Source organism: Ceratotherium simum, chromosome 12, assembly GCF_057802395.1.
Source record: "Ceratotherium simum simum isolate JZ-2026a chromosome 12, ASM5780239v1, whole genome shotgun sequence".
In the NCBI taxonomy this organism is placed as follows: domain Eukaryota; kingdom Metazoa; phylum Chordata; class Mammalia; order Perissodactyla; family Rhinocerotidae; genus Ceratotherium; species Ceratotherium simum.
In genome coordinates, this window is record NC_141911.1 from 41,012,901 (window position 1) to 41,035,994 (window position 23,094).

Here is a 23,094-nt window from a genome sequence, read left to right on the forward strand (position 1 = left end):
TTTGTACACTGCCTTAGGCTATCTTCAACGTAGCCTAAGGGTCTTGTGCATCCATCTACCACAGAATTTAAGCACATTGTATCTGTCAACTTTAAAATAAAATTGCCAGTTATTTTACCAGCAAAATGAGTTTATTTGGGAATAGCAAAGGAATTGCAATTTGGACATGTGCACCATAGGCAAGGCTGAAGAACAAAGGAAGGGAGCTTGCTGTTATACAGAAAAAGGAGTGTTGGGACAGTTCTAAATGAAAGTTCCTTAAATGAAAGTTCCTTAGAGGAGAGTATGAGTTCAGAGCAGCAGAGATCCTCATTGGCTGAGCTGCAGTGTTTTCCATTGGTGGGGCTTGTTGCCAGGCAAGAAGAAAATCTTTCCTCCTCCTAGAGAAGTAAGGTAGTAGGCAACTTCCTGTTGGAGATGTAAGGTAGTCTCTTCCTGTTTGGGGTAATTGAGGAAGAGTAGTAGGGCACTGGTGCTCTCTCTACAGGCCTTCCCAACTCCAACTTTAGTTGAGGTTTCTTTTGCTAATGTTCATATATTCTATTTAATGACAAATCTGCATACTACACTAAATTGTTGTCTGCCCTGTACAGGCTGTTATTTATCTTTGTATCTCCACGTCCAGTATTCTATCAGTGTTTATTGAATAAAGCAGGCACGTTTTTCAAGAGTTAAGGTTTGAGCTAACTGGTTGATTATGTTGAATTTCAAACAGAAGAGATCTCCTTTGAATATATAGCCTGCAAACTTTTACCTAATAGAATGATAATTCTTTAATTGAGATCTGGAAAAATATCCCCCAACCCATTAGAAATGCTAAGGATATGTGAAAAGAAAAATACCTACAATGATGTTCATCATAGTCTTTGCTAGTAATTGCAAAAAACTAGCAATAGGCTAAGTCCAACATTGAAAAGTATGATTCTAGAACTATTGTATACCCACAAAATGAACTATTATTAACCTTTAACAACCGTTAATGTAGAAGAACATGTATTCTGAAAAAAACTTTAACTGAATGTTAAAGTTTCAGTTAAAAAAATGTTTAACTGAAAAACATTTTAACAGTTCAAAAATATAGATAAAAGTTTGGAAGGATAATAAAGTTCTGAAAGTGATTGTTGTTGGTGTATATTTCCTAATTCTTTTTTGCTTTTCTGTATGTTTTTATATTACTAAAATAATTTTGTATATTATTATATTAAGAAGACTAATTTTTAATATTAAAAATGTTTTCTCACCAAAAAAAATTGTGTGGAAGGATAAAAATGGTAGTATCTAGGGTGGGACCTGATGTATAGACAGTCAATAAATACTTATTGAATAAATATTTATTTAATATTGACATTGTTAAGTAGAAAGAACATAACATTTATTTAGTATTCAGACTATTTCTTCACTCCATAGTGATACATAAATATCTTGGGTCCTGGTTTGGAAACCCTAAAAATATACTTAAGTATATAAATGGAAGGGTCTTAATTCTGACAACTATTTAAGGAAAGCAATAAATAGCAAGAAAAGCAATAAATTAAATTATCTCCAAAACAGCAATTGTACTTGAACATGTGCATTTATACTGTGAGTTTCTCATGTGAGCATGGGAAAGCTGTATCAGAATCTTGCTGGGGAAAATTGTAGAGGAAAGATAATTAGAAAAAAGGACAAAGAGGAGACAGAATGTTTGAATCCACGAATCTAACGTCAGGGACAAAGAAACAGATTTTGAGCAGAGTCTAGGAGCGGTGAGAAAGAGGAGAGGGGAGCTACAAAAAAGATAGGATGCCTGGAAACTGAGCTATAGGGACATTAGCTGAGTTAGTCAGACAGACAGTAGTCTTTATATGGTGGCCAAATCACGAAGGCTCATTTCTCTTAAAGACTAATAGGCTAAAACTAATAGCTACTTCTGGAATTGATAGTATAATATAGGATTAGTGTAGTGGCAAGAGAGTAGGCTGGGGAGTCAGTCAAGCCTAGATTCCAGTGCAGGCTCAAGAACTTAGTAACTGTGCGAATGTAGGCAAGTTATCTAACTTCTTTGAAATCAATTTTCTCATCTTTTTATTATTATATTATCCTAACTTTATATTGGGGTAATCTTATAATGATGTCATAAGAATTAAATGAGATGGTGCATGTAGGGTGTTTAATACAGTGCCTGAAATATAGTGAGCCCTGTGTTCAAGTGTTGGGTATTCCAATCTTGAAGAATCATAAGACTAAGGGTCAGAGTCTAGTTGGAGGAAGAGTAAGCTAATGGTTTTTTAATAAGTAGGAGGATAAAGGAAATAGTGTCAAGGAAACTCTAAAAGAAATTACTGCTTTAACCATGTTCCCAGAAATAAAATGCTACAATATAAAACCACGTTAGTGTTCTATCTCAAATATGCAAATAGGTATTGTTTATGCCTAAAATTCCCTCTGTTAGATTTAGTGTGCTAGAACAGCATGTGCTGTGCTGAATAGAGTGGAACAAAGAGATATTGCCAAAGGACAAAAGATGTCAAAGAGCCAGGACTCTCTCAGCATTTTTACCTTGAATGGTAACAAAAAGGACTTAAGTTTATCAAGGAAAAAGTAGGAATGCTGAGCCTCTCTTCATCACATACTCATTTTATTTTGTGAAAGCCTAGGAGAATAAAATCTGGTTACTACATAACAACAATAAAACGGTATTGAGATTGTGAGTATCTAAGAATGGGAATTTCCAACACTAAATATCAATGATCACATCTTGTCTGTATCTTGCTCAGAATTCTCCTACATACGTCATTTGCCATGTAAGGGAATTTCAATTAAACAAAAACATTAACTATGCTCTTAATAAAAAAGATAAGTAAGGTTTAAACACATTTCACTTCCTTGAAAAATATAAGCTAAAGTAACTCAGACAATATGAAATAGATAACTTGAATAACGCTATAACTATTTAGGAAATTAAATCATAACTAAAAACTCCCCCAAAGAAATCTCTAGCCCCAGATGGTTTCAATGGAGAATTCTGTCAAATATTTCCACACAATTCTACACCAATTCTACATAATCTCCTCCAGAAAATAGAAGAGAGTACACGTGCCAATTCATTTTATGAAGCTGCTATAACCTTGATACTAAACCGAACAATGCCACTATAAAAAAAGAAAAAGGCAGATCAATATCACTGATGAATATAGATGCAAAAATCCTTAACAAAACTATTAGCAAATACGGTTATGCAATATGTAAAAATAATTGTGTACGCTGACCAAATAAGAGATTCCAGAGATGCAAGACTGGTTCAATGTTTGAAAATCAATCAGTATTATCTGCCATATTAACAGATTACAGAAGAAAACTCACATGACTATATCAATCGACGCAGAAAAAGCTTTTGACAAAATTTTAACACCCATTCAGGATAAAAACTCTCAGAAAAAAAAAAAGAGGGAGACTTCCTTCACTTAGTAAAGAGCACCTACAATACCTGCAGATAGCGTTATGCTTGATGGAACTGAATGCTTTCCCTCTAAGATCAGAAACAGGCAAGGATTCTGCTCACACCACTGAGATTCAATACAGTGCTGGAAAGGAAAAACAGAACTGTCCCTATTTGCAGATGACGTGATTACCTACACAGAGAACGCCAAGAAATCTACAAAAACATCCGAAGGCCTAATAAGTGAGTTCTGCAAAGTTTCAGGATACAAGATAAACATTCGAAAAATCAACTATTTCTGTAAACTAGCAATGAACATGTGAACTCAATGCAAATAGATGTTTTAAAAAACGGTCCTGGAGAAATATCCATCGGCAAAAAAAATTGAACCTTGACCTAAGTCTCACACTTTGTACAAAAATTAACTCAAAATGGATAATAGATTTAATGTGAAATAAAAAACTATTTAAAAATGTAGGAGAAAATGCCAAGGACCTAGGGCTAGGCATAGAGTTCCTAACCTTTGACCAAAAGCATGATCAATGAAAGGAAAAACAGATAAACTGAATCACAAAAGTAAAACTTTTGCTCTGTGAAAGACTGTCAAGAAGTTGAGAAGACAAGCTACAGAGTGGGAGAAAATATTTTCAAAACACATAGACCAAGGATGAATATTAAAAATATATAAAGAATTCTCAAAATTCAACAGGAAAAAAAGCAGTCTATTTAGAACATGAGGAAAAGAAATGAAGAGACATTTCAGTGAAGAAGATATGCAGATGGTAAATCAGAACATGAAAAGACGGGGCCGGCCCTGCCCATAGTGGTTAAGTTCAGCACACTCCACTTCTGCAGCCTGGTTCACAGGTTCGGATCCCAGGCATAGACCTACACTACTCGTCAGCCATGCTGTGGTGGCAACCCACATACAAAATAGGCGAAGACTGGCACAGGTGTTAGCTCAGGGCAAATCACCCTCAGCAAAAAAATAAAAAGAAAGTGAAAAGATGATCAACATCGTTAGCCATTAGAGAAATGCAGATTAAAACCACAATGAGATATCACTTCACATCTAACAGAATGGCTAAAATAAAAAATAACGGCAACCCCAAATGCTGGTGAGGATACAGAGAAACTGAATCACTCATACATTGCTGGTGGAAATGTGGTGCAAAGGAGTTTATAGACCAAAAAACCTTGAGGATGGCTGCTTTAGGGAAAAAAATACTATTTTCCTTGAAAAACAAAAGCATGTACAAAGTTGTATTTCTCTGAAACTATTGTCCCTTAGTCTCAATCATTTGTATTAATAGCAACTTTTAATCAAAGTAATTTTTATTTCACAAAAAACTGGAGGGTGAATAATTGTGAACTCTATATTATACACTGGCATTTTAGCAGACTAGCAAAGCTCATGAATACATGTAACACAACTTTCTACAGCCAGACACATCCTTCATAAGGCTTCTCTAAGTACAAAAATAAGCACATTCATTTACAGACCCAAAAAAAGTAGCCTCTTGGTAGCATTTAAAATACAAAATAAAAACATATCAACTGAAAATTATGCTTAGTAATCAATGTTTCAGTGTCATATCCTACTTATAAATGATTTAGGCGGGCCGGCCCTGTGGCTTGGTGGTTAAGTGCGCGCGCTGCAATGCTGGTGGCCCGGGTTCGGATCCCGGGTGCGCATCGAGGCACCACTTCTCCGTCCATCCTGAGGCCGAGTCCCACATACAGCAACTAGAAGGATGTGCAGCTATGACATACAACTATCTACTGGGGCTTTGGGGGGAAAAAATAAAATAAATAAAATCTTTAAAAAAAAAATAAATGATTTAGGCATCTAATGAATATCTGGGAATTAATAGAAGTCCAAGGTTTTAAGTTACCTAAAGAAATTATCTTCAAGCTAATATACTACAAAATGTAACTACTATTGAAAATCAGAATAATGATTCAATTTGACTAACATGAATTTTTATTTTTTATAATCTTAAACATTAAGTGGAAGTAATGCTAGCTTATTTGCTCAATAAACTAGTATAAATTTAGAAAGAACATTCCCAACTAGAATAAAATATAGACTTGCATTATACTTAACACTGATAAATTGGAGAAAACATAGCTGGATTTATTAAACCAAAAGTTTTAAACTAGTTTTGTTTGCCAAAGATTCACCTAAATTTTGTAAACTTGGTTTCTTAAAAAGTTACTTGTTAGTTTTGCTGAGAAAACTTTTCTTTCCTTTTAGATTCTAGCACATTTAAAGTATTAGAAGTGCATTATTTTCTGGGAATTTCAGGAATATTCAACCCACATAAGTGCTTATTTGCCTCTATCAGCAAATCAGAACAGGACTCTTTAAGAGTTTACAATCTAGTCTATCAGTAATATCTTGAGATGGAAAAACATCACACACTCACACAATGAAAAGTAAAGTTCTTTCCGAATTACAGACATAGATAAGAGAGCACTTACATTTTCAATTCTAAAATTTCAGCCACAAGTCAACCGAGAGTAAACACACCACAATAAGCCTCTGGTCCAAATATGAAAGAGTTCTTCTTCTTCCTGGTGGGCAGGAAATTCTTAATTGATTTGAGCTCAAAATAGATAAATAGGCAAACAAACAAAAGACTAACAAACCCAATACTCTGTTGTCTGTCACCCAGCAGAGAATAGATCTCTATAAAACACTAATTCTTTTAGAGAAATCACCAAATGGGCAGACCATAAAACCAAATTACCGATCATTGCTGCCACTAATAGAAAATAACTTATCAGATGAAAAAGAACCAAGAACAAAACACAAAATTAATAGAGAGGAAAAATAAAAATAGGAAAATAGCATGAGCAAATTTGCTGCTTTGGATTCACCTCTGGGAGCAGAGAAAAGACATACATGGGCTTAAACTACCCATGAGGTACACTTCCCTAGTGACAAAGTTTACCTGGCCCTGTTAGGGGAATCTACTGGGCATCTTGGTGGAAGACTTCCAAAACTGTGTACAAGAAAATTTTCAAAAAAGTAAAGTGACTCTCAAATATATATGAAAAAGAATGCTTGTTAAATGCATATTTTATTTAACTCATTAATGGAAATTAGTGAGGTGTTACAATGGGTTCAAAGGAAAACTCAAAAAAGCACAAATTTATATGGAGTAAAGGATTGTTGAAAAGGATGTGTAAATGGAGGTAAAACCAGCTTCTTCCACAGTGGGGAAGGGAAGTTAGTGTACTCTACTGAACTGGACAGTGTTTGCATTGCTATAGACAAGAATTACTTTGGATTTGTATCACTTATTTGTAATTTAGAATTGTAAAATAGCTCCCGTAGAATCAAAAAACCCAGAAGATTATCCTCTAGGCTCTAGACAATTCACAGTTTTCACTGAATTACATTTTTCCCTACACACGATTGCCCTAGATTATTATAAATAATTCTCATTTGGACTACTAAGTAGCCTCCTAACTGGCTAATTTTTCTTTATTTTACACTAAGTGGAAGAACTGAAATTCAACGCAAGTCCGTGCTGGTAGCCACTGTCCTAAATTTTTTTTGTCCTTCTCCTGCATCTTTCTCCAGAATGGCTTTCTCTACTTTCTCTTGGTTTCTCTGCTCCTGATCAAGTGCACTGTCTTTGGTCTGTCCCAACTCTAATCAGCTATGTGTTGTAGTACCTCATAGATTACTATCAGTGTTTCAATTCCAAATTCCTCGTGTTAGGAGACAGAATCACCCAGTTTAGATCAAGTGCCCATTCCAGACTGATTAGGTGTTAATAGGGGTCAGGCCACTGGATACAGACATAGTCATCTAGGTCTACTTCCTGAGCAGAAGCCAGGATGGGAGCAGGTTCTCTTAAAAAGAAGAGTGGTGGATGAGAAGCATTGACTGGCGTTGATACCGAACCTCTTAATCACAAGTTCACATGCCCGATGCTCAGCAAGCCAAACACTGAGACATCAGTGCTTGGAAATGGAGAAAGATTTATTCGAATTGGCCAAAAGGAGTAGGTGAGAGCCTGAGTTTGCTCAAATCTGCCCCCCCAAGAACAGAAAGCAGGGAGGTTTTATAGAGCTAAGGGGCTTGGCAGCAGGAGCTTCAGGGAAACAAAGGGGTCACTCCGGATAAGCCCGTGGGCAATCTGACTTCTGGGCTTCAACTGGCTGCTGAGGGCTGGCCATCAGGTGATCACAACCTCCCCAAAGGCATTCTCTTTCTTCTGCAAAACAAGCTCACAAATCTTCTGGAAAATATCCTTGAGACCCCTGAGTTACCCCTCAAGTTACACAGGAGAACAGCAAATTGGTTTAATATCTGCAGCACCCCTCAGGTACCCGGCTTCAGCATCTCCAGCGTTTGTCTACAATCTATTTATGTCACAGAAAGGAAACTGTTTTACAGAAAAAGCTGTTAGTGTTCCCATTCAAGCACTATGATCCTTTTAATTTTCATTCATGGTTTAAATTTCATCAAAGGTGTCAATTCTAAGCTCACTTGCACTTGAAATACATTCAGCTAAATTGTATTTGAAATATGTTTTTGTGAGAGCTGGAGATTAATTTCACCCATTGGAAAATTTGATTCTTACCTTTTTATGTATGTAATTATTATTCTACAATAACTCATCATGAAAGAAAATATGAACTTAGTATCCTATAAATTCTAAAAAATTCTTTACAGTTTTTAGCTTATCTCAAAATAGACACTCTTCACTAGTGCTGAACTTAATCTTCTGTCTATAGTAAATGCCCCAGAGGGCATGCAAGGGGAAAATCCTGTGACTCTCCGTTACCAGTCAGGAGACACACTCAGTTGCATGCTTAAGAACATACCGCAACTTTTGGTTCTGCCCTAGGAAGATGGGCCACTTCAGAGCCTAGCTAGTGGAAGGAAGTGGAGATTTTGTAAGTCTCACATTCAGACGTAAAAAAGAAGGCTAGAAGTCAAAGGAGGCCTCCACTTACTTAGAGAATCAGAAATGACAGAACAGGGACCTTGACAATAAGAACTTTGTAAGGGCCAGCCCGGTGGTGTAGTGGTTAAGTTTGTGTGCTGTGCTTCAGCAGCCTGGAGTTCCAGGGTGCGAATCCTGGGCACAGACTTACACACTGCTGCGGACCTACACACTGCTCCACAAGCCATGCTGTGGTGGTGACCCACATACGAAAAATGGAGGAAGACTGGCAAAGCTGTTAGCTCAGGGACAATATTCCTCAAGCAAAAAGAGGAAGATTGGCAACAGATGTTAGCTCAGGGACAATCTTTCTCACCAAGAAAAAGAACTTCGTAACCTTTGCAGGCCGCTCCTGCTTGCTACTTTTGTCACTGCTTTTGATGAGCACTTAAAATCTAAATTCTTTTACTACTGAATTTTCTTCTTCTACAGTTCTTTCAGTACTCTGCATTGATGAAACATGATTTGGAAATAGACTGAATTTTAATTCTGGATTTATAGTTAAACTCACAATGAAGTTATTATTTATGATGCTGTAATTCCCTTTGCAAAACTAGTACATTTTAAGCACTTTAATTTCAAACCAGAGCCTTAAAGGGGTAATTGTGACTATAATGGTATCTTCCAGCTGGTTTGCATTTTATTTACATATTGTGTTCGTGTCCTCACAGAAGCAGACACCAAGACAGGGTCAGACATGCAAGAGATTTACTGAGGGGAAATGCCTATTAAGGATCAAGGGAGGACGCAGGAGCAGGCAGGGAGTACCTTCAGATGAAGACACAGGGCTGACACTTGTAAAGAAGAGGGGAAAGATGGAGGAGTAGGAAGAAAGAATTCCAGCTTAGAGCAGAGCTCTAAGAGAAAGTTTCGACCAGGCTGATGGGGAGTCCTCAGGCTACAGTCTCCTGTTAGATGAGTCTCATGTCCCATGGTAATGTTCCTGTTCTAGTACCACTGCCTGCTGGGACAGCCTGGAAGTATGCCCTAAGCAGAACATGGGGGTGAGTTTTTTTTGAGGGGAGAGGTGGGTAATGAAAGGATCAGGGATTGGGAAGGTGGGTCCAGAGGGGCGGCCGCTGGGGCTACCACAGTTGAGCTGAGCAGCATGGTTTTCATGGTGGTGTAGGAGAGCAGAATATGCCACTCCGAAATATGTCCCTTTGGCATGAGAATTATTTTGAGCTGGAGGCAAATAAGAATCAACAGAAGCAGAAAGAAGGCTTCCCAGAGCATCTCTTATCTGATTAAAAACAGAAATTTCTGAAACACAAGGAGTGCCATACATCCTCCCTGCCGAGGAAGTTTTATGGCAATAAAGACGAAAAGTCAGCACCCAGACGGACCTGAACAAACAAACCTTCCTTCATTAGTTTCCCTGATGTGTTTACCTTCCCACAGTTTGCCCCTCCTGGAAACCTAAAACCCTTTTCCTTTGTCTTGTCACTTCTCTACAAATTTATTGTTCTTTTGTTAAGATGCTATATAAGCCCAAGTTCTAACCACACCTTTAAATTACTCTTCATTGAGGTTTCTCCTGCGTGATGTGTGCTGCACACGTTAATAAATTGTTTGGTTTTCTCTTGTTAATCTGTCTTTTGTCAGTCTATTTTTACAGGGCTCCAGCCAGACAACCTAGGAAAGTAGAAGGAAAAAGAATTTTTTACCTCTCTATAGTCACCACAAACATATACGACATGTTTTGGAAAGAGAAAGAAATGCACTTTTAATCAATTTGTATTCTAATTTTAATTAACTAATTTCAAATAATTTTATACACGTATGTATGCACACACACACACATACACACACACACAACACAATCTTCAGGATAGAAAAATAAAACATAAACTTTTCATTGAACCCTTATTTTGGACTCACGAAGATCCCAGGTACTCAGAATAAGATAAAATTTAGACGAAAGAAGACTTGGACTTCAATGATGACGATGATGATGATATTATCATTATCACAGTTGATAGCTAAACATTTATTTGTTAGTTACATGTATTGTGCCAAGTACTGGTCCAGGTGTTTTACATGTGTTGACTTATTTGGCCCTCACATTAGCCCTTGTGAAGTGGGTAATATTTGTCCCAATTTTGCAGAAAGGGAAACAGACATAGAAGGTAGAGTAGTTTGCACAGCATTGTACAGCCAACGTGTGATATGACAGATTAGTTCAACCAAATTGCATAAGAGTAAAAGAAGAAACATATAGCTCAGGACTGGTAGCTTATTATTAGTGTGGAAATAAATGAAGGCTGCCCAAATGAGGACACAGGCTATTTATTCAGAGCTTGCTGAGTACCAAGGAGTTAACTACCATCACTTGCTCTTGGCAGGGTGAGAAAGTGGCCGAGTAGTGGGGTGGGAAAGCTTCACAGTGGTATGCTCTGATTAGAGATTGTCAGCATGGAAAAGCTAGAAGTGGATTAACTAACTAGAAGCAGGGCATCTTATATGATTGGTTTGGGGAGCATATCTGGCTTTCTATGGTTGGTCCTGAGTTTGAGGCAAAAAATAGGTAAGTTGGCAGTCCTTGATCAAGATCTGATCATTCTGGGCAAATTGCTATAGAGGCTGTGGTTTAGCTTCTTAGGCTAGTTGATACAGAGTTTGTGGGTCAGAGTTCCATCACCATATACGATCAGTGTGTATATTCAGTCTCTCAAGAGGAAAAAGAAATCACCCAATTTATCTTAATTCCGCTAATAACCATTTTGGGTTTTTTTGTGAGGAAGACTAGCCCTGAGCTAACATCTGATGCCAATCCTCCTCTTTTTTGCTGAGGAAGATTGGCCCTGGTCTAACATCCGTGCCATCTTCCTCTACTTTATATGGGACGCCGCCACAGCATGGCTTGACAAGCGGGGCATCAGTGCGTGTCCGGGATCCGAACCTGCGCACCCCGGGCCACCAAAGCGGAGAGCGAGCACTTAACCGCTGTGCCACCAGGCGGGCCCTTAATTCTGCTAATAACAATTTACTTCTATTTAATGGTAATGCTGATGAAATGCTATTTGGGTTATCTTACTATATATGCATGCAATGAGGTTCTCTGCAGTAAAAAGTTAAATAACACAAGATATATGTATACATACACATACATATACACATATACATTTATATATACACATATATATAAATAAAATTGTAAAGGAAGGTTAATTCTAAGAAAACCCAAAAGGTTAGCACCTCTACTAGTTCCTATATTATTTTTACCTGAGAAAGTCTGTTTCAAAATGTGTGATTATGACAGGCTGAGAGTTGTTCTCTAACAACCATTCTCCAGTGCTCTCATTTTAGCTGGGCATGTGGCCACACTGAATAAAAACAGCACTTCCCATCTTTCCTTGCAGCCAGGTGTGGTCATGTGAGCGAAGGACAAGTTCTCCTCCTTCACTTACATAAGAGAGAAGTAAACCTTTATCTTGTGCAAGCCACTGTTATTTTAAGCCCCTGCTACATGCCACAAAACTATGTTCAATAATACAGTGTTTAATTTCTCTCGTGTGCACAATTCTGCTCTTGAGACTGTGATTTTTTTAAACTAATTGAGATCGAGGGGAAGAAAATTTAGAGACAGAGACTCAAAAATGATTTTCTGCATGGAGCATGTGCCCTTCAATGGAAAACAAAAGGCCATCATCAAGACACAAAATTGGTACTTCTCAAGCGTCTAAAAATCAATTTCTTTTTAATATTTCTACTCTCTCTATAAATGTGTGCGTGTCACCTGTCCAGATGAAAAGGTAAATGTTTGGTTAAGATACATTCATAATTATAAGTTTCATCCCTTCCCAGGGTAAGCCATAGTTCTTAAGCATACTGAAATAATATTAAGACATTATGTCAAAATATTAAATTATTTACTTTCCTTTTCATATATAATTTTGTTTAAGTAAGGATTACTTTCTTAGGCTGAGATTAGTAGGAGAAGTTAAGCACATGGCTGGGAACTACCAATTTTTTAAATCTTGGAAGAGAAAAAAAAAGAATAATGGCTTATATTAGCTTTCAAGCTCGCCTGTGGCTTCTGTGGTTTAGAGATGGGGGGAAAAGGAAGGTTGGAATTTGGGACTATCCCTTGCCACTTCTTCAGTGAAAGACGGTAGGGTGTTAAATGACCAGTATTAAGGAGGAAAAGCATCTTTTCAATTTGTTAACAAGGTATTAGGCACTCTGCCTCCAGAAATCTGGCAGAGGAATGGGCCTCTGAAGCAAGCTTGTGCCGCCCTACCAAGAAGCAGAGCTCCAAGCAGACCACAGTGTCCATCGGCCCAGCTCCACACCACATAACTAGGAAGGACTGATGAAACAGAAGCTGTATCCCCAGCTTTTTGACGAGGGAAAAATTCAAATACAAGAATGAAGAGGGGAAAAACAGGCTCAGATGAGAAATTGCTCAAAACCAAGCACATCCCCAGGGGCGTGTCAATTCTGTGCCAAGGCAGATATCAAGGAAGAGGCTAAGTATTCCCATCAGCAGAAAAACATTGTCAGACTGGACAAAATAACAAAATTAGTCTATATGCTGCTTATAAGAGTCACACCTTAAATATAAGGATACTCAAAGGTTGAAAATAAAGGGATAGAAAAAGATAGTTCTTGGAAATACTAATCAAAAAAAAAAACTGGTATAGTTATAACGGCAAGAAACATTACTTGAAATAAAAAGGGATGCTTCATAATGATCATAGGGTCAATTTACTGGGAATATATAAAAATTCTAAGTTTGTATGCATCTAATGACAAAGCCTCAAAATACACAGAGCAAAAATGTTATAAGGAGCACTAGAGACATCTACAATCTAATGGGAAATTTCATATTCCTTTCTTAGAAACTGATAGAACAAGCAGCTAAAAAATATCAGTGTGGGTATGGAAGACTGATTGATGAGATTAATAAACTTGACCTAATTAATGTAGGATATTGCACCTATCAACAGCAGATACTCCCTCTTTTCAAGAACACATGGAACACTTACCAAATGTGATGCTATGCTAAGTCATAAAGCAAGCATTAACAAATTTCAAATTATTAAAATCAGAATATATTCTCTGACGATAGGGGCATAGAGCTAGAAATCTGTAACTAAAAAATTACTATAAATCCCTCATGTTTGCCTATTAATCAATTCTGAAGACATCAAAATGGAAATGAGAAAATATTTTGAATTAAATGGTAATAAAAATATGACATTTCAAATTGTGGGATACAGCTAAAGTCAGTAATCCAAGTATGTATTCATCTCTATAAATTATAAAAAGAACAACAAATCAAACCCAAATAAACTAAAAGGAAGGATATCATGAAGATAATATTAGAAATTAATGAAAGAGAAAAGAGATATCGGCAATGCCAAAAGTTGGTTCTTTGAAAAGACTAATAAAATTGATAAATCCTTAGAAAAGCCAATCAATAAAGAAAAAGAGAAGGGCAAGCCTGGTGGCATAGTGGTTAAGTTCACACGCTCTGCTTTGGCAGCCCAGCGTTTGCTGGTTCGGATCCCGGCCACAGACCAACGCACCACTCGTCAAGCCATGCTGTGGTGGCGTCTCAATCTTCCTCAAACGGAGGAAGATTGGCACAGATGTTAGCTCAGGGACAATCTTCCTCACCAAAAAATAAATAAATAAAAAATCAGGAATAAAAAAAGAATATCAGTACAGACCCAACGGGCATTAAAAAGATGATAAAAGCATATTATGAAGATTTAGCCAGTAAACTTGAAAAATTTATTTGAAATGGACAGATTCCTAGAAAAATAAGAAATCTCAAACTGACAGAAGCAGAAATAAAAGTAGAAATTTTGAATAGTTTTATGTCTACGTAGAAGTATACCTGCTCCTATCAAAGTCTACTTGGGCTCTGAATTCCATCTGCAGCCATTTCAAGGAGTTCACTCCTACAGTTATTTCTTCTTTTCCCTGTGTCATAGATTTTTTTTTCCTTCTCTGCTGGATCATTGCCATTTGCATGTAAACATGGGCTAGCATCTAATACTTTAAAAAGGAGGGGCCGGCCCCATGGCTTAGCGGGTAAGTGCGCGCGCTTCCCTACTGGCGGCCCAGGGTTTGGATCCCAGGCGCGCACGGATGCACTGCTTGTCCGGCCATGCTGAGGCTACGTCCCACATACAGCGAGTAGAAGAATGTGCAACTATGACATACAGCTATCTACTGGGGCTTTGGGGGGAAAAAAAAAAGGAGGAGGATTGGCAATAGATGTTAGCTCAGAGCTGGTCTTCCTCAGCAAAAAGAGGAGGATGAGCACGGATGTTAGCTCAGGGCTGATCTTCCTCACAAAAAAAAAAAAAAAAAAGGAAAAAAACCACACATTTTTGATATCACACACCCCCCTCAATATTTCTGAATCTTTTCGTAGCAAAGCTCCTTAAAAGTGCTGTTACACTGATGTCTCTTCTTCTGCACCATCTGGACCACTCTACTCACGCTTCTATCTCCAGCACGGTGCTAAAAGCGCTCTTGGCCTATTTTCATGGGCCAAATCAAACGGCTGCTTCTACGTTCTTATCTTACTTTACGTCTCAGTAGGATTTCACACTTTTGACTACTCCCTTTTCCTGAAATACTCTTTGTCCATGAGACCATATGCTCCCAGTTTTCTTTCTACTTTACTACCTGTTCTTTCTCAGCCTCCTTTGCTGACTCCTTGTCCTGTGCTTGATCTCTACATGTTGGACTTGGTTACGCAACCAATTCTCTTCTCTATCTACACATTCTCCCTGGGTGCCCTCATCCATTTCCAGGACTTTATATACATCTATATTGTGAGGACTTCCAAATATATGTCATGATCCTTGCTCTCTCCCTGAAACTCTTATCACATTCAATAGCTTATTGTCTTTTCTATGGGAATGTTTAGAATGTATCTCAAACTTAACCTGGTAAAACAGAACTTTGTCCCCAAACCACAAGCACATCCCATCTCATAAATGGGTCCACAATCCATCCAGTTAATCACACCTGACATCTAATCTGCCAGGACCTTCTGTTGAAGCTATCCTATATGTACCCTGAACCCATTCGCTTCTCTCTACCTCTCCACCAGTCCAAGACAATATCATCTCTTGCCTTGATTACTGAAACTCCGAACTGGTCTTCCTACTTTTGTTCTTGCTTGTTAAAATCATTCTCCATGGGACCAGCCCCATGGCAAAATGGTTAAGTTCCATGTGTTCTGCTTTGGCAGCCCAGGTTCACGGGTTCAAATCCCAGGTGAGGACTTACACCACTTGTCAGCCACACTGTGGCAGTGACCCACATATAAAGAGAGCAAGATTGGCACAGATGTTAGCTCAGGGCTAATCTTCCTCAAGCAAAAAAAAAAATCGTTCTCCATAAGTATCCAGAGTAATCATTTTAAAACTTAGATATGTCATTTCTTTACTTAAACCTCTCCAATGGCATCTTTAAATTTAGAACAAATTCCTGTGTAATCTGGTTGGCCCTGCCTACCTTTTGGACGTCATACCATACCCCTCTCTACCTTATTCACTACATCTCACCACAATTCTCAAATTGATTATATCAATTATTGATTTCTGCATAACAAATTACCACAAAATTAGGGGCTCTCACACATTTATTGTCTCACAGTTTCAATGGGTCAGTCTTGCTCATCTGGTTGTAGGGGGTGGGAGTAGGTGTGAAAGTGGTCAAAGGATACAAACTTGCAGTTATAAGATGAATAAGTCCTGGGGAGGTCATGTACAGCATGGTGACTACAGTTCACAATACAGTATTGTATAGTTGAAAGTTGCTCAGAGAGTAGATCTTAAAAGTTCTCATCACACACACACACACAAATGGTAGCTATGTGAGGTGATGGATATTCTAACTAACCTTAATGTGACAATCATTTCACAACTTGTACGTATATCAAATCACCACATTGTACATGTTAAGCTCACACAATACTATATGACAACTATATCTCAATAAAGCTGGAAAAAATATTGTTTATGAGATTCCCACATCCCACTGCATGCCACAGCAGTTCATTCATTTTTGTTTCTGCATAGTATTCCATTGAATTAACATACCATGATTTTCTTAATCTAGTCTACTGTTTATGGACATTTGGATTATTTCCAGTTTTTGGCTATTGTGAATAATGCTGCTATGAACCTTTTGTGCATGTTTTTGATCCACATACACATGCGTTTCTTTTATGTACATGTCTAAGGAGTGGAATTGCTGGGTTTTAAGGAATGTACTGCTGAGCATTCACAATACTACCAAGCAGTTTTCCAAAGAGGTTGGACCAATTTATAGGCTCATTCATTATCTGAGAATTCCAGTAACTCCACTCCTTGCCAATACTTGATATTGTCAATCTTTCTAATTTTAATCATTGTGATAGATGTGTAGTAAATCATAATGTGATTTTGTTTTACTTGAAAAATAATGAAGTTGGGAATAACTTAGGTTATTGCCGTATGTGTTGCCGTATCTCTTAAGTGCCAATTCAAGTCTTTTGTCTTTTTTTCTACTGAGTTACTTGCCTTTTCGTATTGATTTGTAGGAGTTTGTTTTATAGTTTGGATATGAGTTTCTATCAATTAGGTGTATTGCAAATATCTTCTCCCACTCTTGGCTTTTCTTTTCATTCTATTAACGGTATGTTTTGATAAACAGAGTTCCTAATTTTAACATACTACAAGTTAACAATTTTATTTTTCAGTCTTTTACAGTTAGCACTGTTTGAGTTCTATTTAAGTTATAAAACCTCTCTGATCTAGTGCAACCATTTTTCATCTGAACAAATTAAGATTAACTTTCTAAAGTTATCTGGGCAGTTAGTGGTCCACTCAACCCTTTGGACTCTAAGTCTAGTGCTCTTCTCACTTTTTAAATTATCATTTCCCTCCTGGAATTTATTAATATAGATTTTTAAATTCTAAACTTCATTGATGAATCACTAAAATTCTCCTATGGTGTTAACAATATGAGTTGTATTTGGTTTTGATGTTATTTATTATAGTCTAAATGATGCACATTATACTAAAATTCAAGTTTGCTCTGACTTTATGGGGTTTGGGATTACAAAGAAAACATCACTGGGCAACTATAGAACAATGGTAACTATAGCACAATATCACAACTAGGATATTGACATTGATGCAGTCAAGATATAGAAGTTTACATCACCACAGTATTCTCATGCTTTTTTATATTCACACCCACTTCTTCCTGCCCCTAACCCTTCCTTATGCCCCAGCAACCATAATCTGTTCTCCATTTCTATAGTTTTGTTGTTTTAAGAATATTATATAAATGAGGGGCCAGCCTGGTGGCATAGTGGTTAGGTTCACACGCTCCACTTTGGTGGCCTGCGGTTTGCAGGTTCAGATCCCAGGCGTGGACCTACTCACTGCTTGTCAAGCCATGCTGTGGTGGCATTCCATATAAAGTAGAGGAAGATGGGCACTGATGCTAGCCCAGGGACAATCTTCCTCAGCAAAAAAGTGGAGGATTGGCAACAGATGTTAGCTCAGGGTTAATCTTCCTCAAAAAAATAAATAAAAAATAAAGTTTATTAAAAAAAAGAATATTATATAAATGGAATCAAACAGTATGTAACCCTTTCAGATTGGCTTATTTCACTCAGCGTAGTTCTCTGGAGATTCATCTCGGTTGTTATGTGTGTCAAGGATTTGTTTCTTTTTATTGCTGAGAACTCTCCTAATTTGACACTGTAGGAACAATGACATTTATCAATAGGAGACACGCTTTAAGGAATCACACAGCAGTGATTTAATGATACCATTTGTTACTTCTACTCCGCATAATTCTGAACGTCAGTGTTGAAGAGTTGTTTAGAGATCACTTCAATAGAGATGAGATACAACGCCAGTGGAATCCCCTTGGCAATAATTATGCCTTTCCATATACATTTACACAGTTGTAAATTTTAGAAAGTATAGCTTTAATTTGACATAATTGTCTCATATTTTTAAGGGCTCTCATATACATAATTATTACCAAACACCCGGGCTCACCAGCAAGTCTGCTCGTTTGCAGTCGCCATGATGGTATGAAGTGTTATACTGAAGTGATATGCTGACTGTCATGTGCTCTACTCCCTTGGGGATTACCTACTTGTCTTTTTTAATGAGGATTTTATTCTGGAATGCTCTGGCTGCCTCAGAATGCATATTTGGGTGTGTCCTCTCTCTTCCTCCCTATCAGCTAAACCTCAACCTCCAAGCCAGGGTTTGGAAGGGCACAGTCTTCCTAGCAGAGGCACAGCCTGGAAGCTCATCCCCAGAAAGGCCTACCGGCCCTGGAGGGGCAGAAAAGTCAAGGACACATGGGGCTATGTTAAAGTAAAGGAAGAGAGATGGGGAAGAGCATTCAGAGACGTAAAAGCAAACGGGGGCAAAGAGTGAATGTATTCATTTTCTGTTGCTACATTAAAAAATTACCACAAACTTAGCAGCCTTAAACAACCTACATTTATGATCTCACAATTGCCGTGGGACAAGATCCTGGCCACGGCTTAGCTGGACCCTCTGCTTGATTCACACAAGCCTGCAATCAAAATGTCAGCCAGGGCTGGGGTTCTCATCTGGAGCTCCGAGTCCTCTTCTAGGCTCAAGCGTCAGAATTCATTTCTTTGCAGCTGTAGAACTCATGGCAGTTTACTTCTTTGAGGCCAGCAGGCGAGCATCTCTCTGATGCTTCACCTTCTTTTAAGAGGCTCACCTGATTAGGTCAGACCTGCCCAGGATAATCTCCCTTTTGATTAAGTCAAAGTCAACTGATTAGTGACCTAATCATGGGCGGGAAATCCATCATATTCTCAAGCCTGTTCACACTGAAGAGGGGGGAATCATACAGGGTGTGTGCCTCAGGTGAAGGGGATCTTGGGGCCATCTCAGAATTCTGCCCCCAGTGAAGAACATCGAGCGAGGAAGATTCAAAGAGCAGGGGATCAAACACAATAGGCAACCTGAGCACACATAGCTTTGAAAACACATTAAAACATAGCAAAGTTTTAAATTATATATATTAAGATATTTTTTTAAAAATTTAACACAAAGTTTTAATTTGCAATCTTGCAAAACTTCAATAGAAAAGAAGTAAATAAGTTAGGATTTATAAAATTACTAATTTAAGTTCTTAACACATGACTAAAATTGAACTCAAGAATCTATTATGTACATAACTAGGAACATAATTTATAGCCAAAAAGCAAAAAATAGGAAGCACAAGAATAGGAATCCTATTTTAGGATTATAATTAAAAGCATTGAAGAAGAGGAAGAGAGTAATGGAACAAGTACTAAAAATAGAGGAGTGGAGGGAAAAAGGCACGTACTTTGGAGTGTTTAGAAATGAGCTTACAGGTAACCTGAAGCTCAGAGGTCGTAACCCAAAGTTCAGAGGTCAGGGAAAAGCATTTTGATGACTGTCAGCCTTTCACCAATGTTAAAAAAAAGTAGAATCTGATGGGTTATGATTAAATCACATGAAAACTAATCGTGAGAAAAAATGGCTCTAAGCATTTTCGTATTTGAGTTAAAAATCACTGCCCAGGGCCGGCCCCGTGGCTTAGCGGTTAAGTGCGTGCGCTCCGCTACTGGCAGCCCGGGTTCGGATCCCGGGCGCGAACCAACGCACCGCTTCTCCAGTCATGCTGAGGCGGCGTCCCACATACAGCAACTAGAAGGATGTGCAACTATGACACACAACTATCTACTGGGGCTTTGGGGAAAAAAAAAGGAGGAAGATTGGCCATAGATGTTAGCTCAGAGCCGGTCTTCCTCAGCAAAAAGAAGAGGATTAGCATGGATGTTAGCCCAGGGCTGATCTTCCTCACACACACACACAAAAAATCGCTGCCCAATTCTATTAGACTGTAGCAAGAAGGCAGGCAGCCAAGACAGGAGGAGGGAAGGAAAAGAAAAAAGAGAGAGCCAGAGAGAGAGAGAAAGAAGAGAGAGAAAAAGAGGGGAAGGAGAAAATGGGAAGGAAGGGAAGGAGGAAGAAAGAAAAGGAGACGGCAAGGAAGGAGGAAGAGAGGGAGAGAGAAAGGAAAGAAGGAAGGAAAGAAGCACTCCAGCAATGGAGTGTCATTGGGTATCTTACCACCGGGTATCTTTCAAATTTTGAAAAGAATTTCAAAAAGAAAAGAATTGAAAAATGGTTCTTTTTTTGGTCACTGATTTCCACTCTTATATGATCTATCAGATCACCTATAACACATAGAAGTTCCCTATAATATTATTAGGGTGACCATGTAATTTATCATTTAAATCAGGACACTTATGAGGAACAAATAGGCAACCTTGGTTTTACCACACAGAGTTTTGTTTGTTTGTTTGTTTTTTGCCCTGAGCTAACATCCATGCTAATCCTCTTCTTTTTGCTGAGGAAGACCAGCTCTGAGCTAACATCTATTGCCAGTCCTCCTCCTTTTTTTCCCCCCATAGCCCCAGTAGATAGTTGTATGTCATAGCTGCACATCCTTCTAGTTGCTGTATGTGGGACGCCGCCTCAGCATGGCCAGAGAAGCGGTGCATCAGTGAACACCCGGGATCCGAACCCGGGCTGCCAGCAGCGGAGCGCGTGCACCCAACAGCTAAGCCGCTGGGCCGGCCCTGCCACACAGCGTTCTTTAGCTTTCTTTCCATTTCCTAGGCACTCTTCCACCCAGGTCTTTTGTTCGCTTTTCTCCACTTGACAGTTTCTCAGAATTAGCACCACCAGCCTCATTAAAGCCTCTAAGTCTTTTATCCAAATCAAAGAGTTATTGGTATGATAAACCAACCACACTGGTGACTAAAATCTGATTAAGTAGGTTATAAAGTTTAAAACTATGCAAGTTACAGTTAGAAGAGTGTGACAATTTTTGACTTTTTTTAAACAATTGTTTCTCTATCAATAGAATAAGTCTATCCCCTGTTATTAAAAATACATGGCTTAAATAATATTTAAAGAGTGCTTTTAAATGAGTTCCAAAATTCTACTTTTCTGTTTCTTAAGTTTGAACTATTACATTAAATTGAAGGTGAGGAAAAAGAGTAACTAAGACCATGAATTGTACCCATTCTTTCATACTGCATTAACAAATAGGCAACCTTGGTTTTTAACATTTTACCTGAATGCAGCCACCTTCTAGGAAAGTTATCACTCATTTTCAATATCATAAAGCCAACTGATATTATAGGAATAATGCCTGACTTGTGTGGTAGTTTCACTTTTGTGTTTATTAGCTCAATCATTAGATAAACATCTCAAAATACATTGACAGGGGACATAATGTAGTCCTTGTTATCCAAAACAATTTGTAGAATTGAAATTTTTTTTTTTTTGGTTACTGTTTTGCACTCTTATATCAGATCACCTATAACACATAGAAGTTCCCTATAATATTATTAGGGTGACCATGTAATTTATCATCTAAATCAGGACACTTATGAGGAAGAGAAACTTTCAAAAATTACACGAGTTCTACAGGTATAAACCAGGAGATAGAGTCATCCTATCCAGAGAGGCAGTTTGTGTAGAATCGATGGTTTTAGAACACTTATTTAAGGATGTTTAAAACTATTCATTAATTAGATGTTAGCTCAGAGCCAGTCTTCCTCAGCAAAAAGAGGAGGATTGGCATGGATGTTAGCTCAGGGCTGATGTTCCTCACAAAATAAATAAACAAATAAATGAATTTCAAAAAAAAAAAAGATTCAAAAAAAAAAACCTATTCATTATTAAAGAAAATTAGTAGAAAAACTATCTGTTTGAATGAAGTAGAGAGTCAAAAAGGGAAAATGAAATAAGACTAAAAGAAAACGAAAAGAGTGAAAAATAAAACAAGATACATTAGGACCAAGAGGAAAGAGATATTAATACTAGCGAAATTCATGTACTATACTATGAGGTACAGAGACAGAAAAAGAACACATTAAGATACAATAATACAGGAAAAGAAAATATACAAAATATACAAATTAAATGAAAAACACATTAGGAAGAAAAACTTCAGAAGTTAGGAAGAAATCTTACCTATCAAACCAGTTTATTGCTCAGAGAGATGGAAAACGTCTTCTCTGGAAACACTGTATATTGTTCAGTGTGGCCGCTTGAGGCTGCCATGCACGGTTGCTCAAGTTGTGCACTACACCAGGGTGCCAAATGAGTGCCACTCATATCATAGACAACGTGGTAACCAGCTTCTAAGATGGCCCCCAGTGATCCTTGCCTCCTGGTACTCATGTTCATGTGTAGTCTCCTCCACACTGAGTTGGGCTGACTATGTAACCAGTAGGATATCGTGGAAATGATGGTGTGTGACTTCTGAGGCTATGTCTTAAAAGAAATTGAGGCATCCACCTTTTTTCTCAAATCGCTCACTCTGGAAGAAGCCAGATGTCACAATTTTAGGATACTCGAGCAGACCTAAAGAGAGATCCTGGCTGTGGAACTGAAGCCTCCTGCCGATAGCCATGTGAAGGAGCCATGTTGAAGCGGATTTTCCAGCTTCAGTCAAGCCTTCAGATGACTGCAGCCCTGGCTGACATCTTGACTGCAGTCTCAGAAGAGACCTCCAGCCAGAACCAGCCACCTAAGCTGCTTTCAAATTCCTGACCCACAGAAACTGTATGTGTGAGAAAATAAATGTATATTTTTGTCTAAGGTCACTAAGTTTTCAGGTAATTTGTTAGGCAACAGTAGA